Source organism: Aphis gossypii, unplaced genomic scaffold (assembly GCF_020184175.1).
Source record: "Aphis gossypii isolate Hap1 unplaced genomic scaffold, ASM2018417v2 Contig00918, whole genome shotgun sequence".
Classification (NCBI taxonomy): domain Eukaryota; kingdom Metazoa; phylum Arthropoda; class Insecta; order Hemiptera; family Aphididae; genus Aphis; species Aphis gossypii.
Window position 1 is genome coordinate 17,409 of NW_026083361.1, and position 2,409 is coordinate 19,817.

The 2,409-nt window shown below is 28.3% G+C and overlaps 1 long non-coding RNA gene and 1 pseudogene across 1 annotated transcript; both read right to left on the reverse strand.

Annotated features, from left to right (window-relative positions):
- Positions 1–282: 282 nt before the first annotated feature.
- Positions 283–970, reverse strand: LOC126555576 (putative nuclease HARBI1; annotated as a pseudogene).
- A 74-nt stretch (positions 971–1,044) lies between these two features.
- LOC126555579 (uncharacterized) lies at positions 1,045–1,887 on the reverse strand. Its single transcript, XR_007606870.1, has 4 exons — positions 1,715–1,887; positions 1,514–1,631; positions 1,183–1,292; positions 1,045–1,122 (listed from the first exon to the last, which is right to left on the reverse strand). It is a non-coding gene; the product is annotated as an uncharacterized LOC126555579 (long non-coding RNA).
- Positions 1,888–2,409: the final 522 nt, after the last annotated feature.

The following is a 2,409-nucleotide window of genomic DNA, read 5'->3' on the forward strand; positions in this document are numbered from 1 at the left end:
TTTCCGATATAGCCTCGGCTTTAAAATGTTTAGCTGATAAGAGTTAAATGTTATAATTTAACTATAATATTGTACATAGTCATAATATGGAGTTCATTATTATTTATGTTGTATTATTTTTCTTAGTTCAAGAAGACTGAAAAATATTTTGTTTCTTAAATTTTATTTATTTTTTTTATAAATTTTATTTTTTTTCACATAATTATTTTAAGTAAGGACTACTAAAAAATAAAAACAAGAATTTCTTTATCTTAAATAATATATTTTTCAAAATGTTATAGCTTATAAGTTTTTAGCAATAGAATCTCTTATAGCTAGTGCATCAGATGCTCTGGTTGTCCGTGAATTAGAGTGTTCTTCGGCTTCAAAGTTAAAAAATGAATCGTCAGCAAGATCATCCACCTCAAAGTCTAGAATATGTATTTCTAAATATTAAAAATGAACTAAAAAAAGAAAATCTTCTGCAATCTAAAATTACCTTGATCTGAATCTGAACACATATTGTGTATTATACAAGCTGCAATTACGGTTTTGGAAACGGCTTCAACACATAATGTTTCAATACCTTTTAATCTTCGAAATCTACCTTTTAGACTACCAAATGCCTGTTCTATAACAACTCTGCTTGAACTTAATATTGTATTAAATTTTTTTTGTTGTAATTCTAAATGCCCATTGTCACGATAAGGTTTCATTAGGAACTCTGATAATGGATATGCTGAATCCCCTAAGATGAAACAATTTGGTGGAATAACTTCATAATGATTTTGCATCAATTGTTATGTACGGGGCTGTTGACCCAAACTGCAGCATCATGCGATGATCCAGGATATCCCACAAATACATTAATGAATTTTCCTGAAATGGAAAATGTATTTATAAATGATGCCTAATTTTTTTATGGCTAATATAAATTAACTACTTATTCAATACAATAAGTACCCTCAAAGTCACATATTCCTTGAATAATGACACTGTGATAGTGGTTTCGATTAAGGTAATATTATTAACTTAGTGAACCATTTATGCGTATATGTGAACAATCGACTACACAAAACGCTCCGGGAAATGGCACTTTTCTAAGATTATAAAATCCATTAATGTTTCTTTGGGCTGCCAATTCTGAGGAGTTTAAAAACGAATAAAATATATAGATAAACGTATGATCAATTATACTTTTACCTGTGGGCCATACAATGTATTTCTCTTCCAAGTTAGAAATCGATGAAATGGTACTTTTAAAGACTCTAAAAGCAGTACTTTCACTAATTCCAAACCGCTCTCTAGTTTGTCTACAAATTAAATAACATACAAGTTATTATGATCTTCAAAATATTTTGCTTACACAGTTAGTGTACATATCTTTTACATGTAATAATTGGGAACTTAACATATTATCACTAAACTACAATTACAAACGCTATTCATGTGGACATATTCAAAATTAATTTAAAAGCAACATCCGTTAACATAGCTAGAATTAAATTTATTCAACCATTAGAGCCATACTAACCTATAGGTTTCCTTTTCATTAGCCAACATCATAGAGTTAATATTAAACAAAAAGAATTATCCAATAATGGTCTTCCTCTTATTGATTTACTTCTAGGTGGTAATGACATCAAAAGTATCTAAAATATAAAAGGTAATTATTTACACCTGAAAAAAGGGCAGGCACCGCACTACATAAACAATAAACCATGGACCAACTTACTTCAAATATTTCATGACTCACACGGAAATGATATATAAATTCTGATGGCGTATTTTTTAAAACAACTGAACCAATGTAGGATTTGATTTTGGAAACGACTTTCAAAATTACTAACTGCTCTATTGCGTTTAGTTTGTTGGAACCAATTATAAAAACAAATATCATCAAGATCACTTTTTGAGTAACTTCATCACGATCCAATACCAGTAATTTGCTAGCAAATGCTATAGAACTCGCAATTAATTCCATTTTACCTTTTCGAATATAGAAAGGAATAAGGATAACGTATTTTGTGTTTATAATGTTTATATTTTGTATAATCAAAATAATCATATCAATGATGATACTGTGATAACGTGATATTTAAAATTTGTGTTTTATTTCTCATCACAATCATATTCATCATACCTTCTTATCACATACATCATGCTACAATCATACTTTTAGCGGCGCTGAATTATCGAAGGCACGGTAAGTTATCTAAGCTTAAAAGATACAAAAAAGGCTGCTTGTTTTTTTGTAATGAAATTACATTTAATTATTTTTTGGTAATGGAAAATATTTTCAGAAAATATTATTGTGTTATTAAAAATGAAAATTGTAACATAAAATCATTTCTTATTGAACAAATGAAAAAAATTGAAATTCAACACATTCCAGATTGTCATAACCTGAAGAATATTATAATGAGTAGG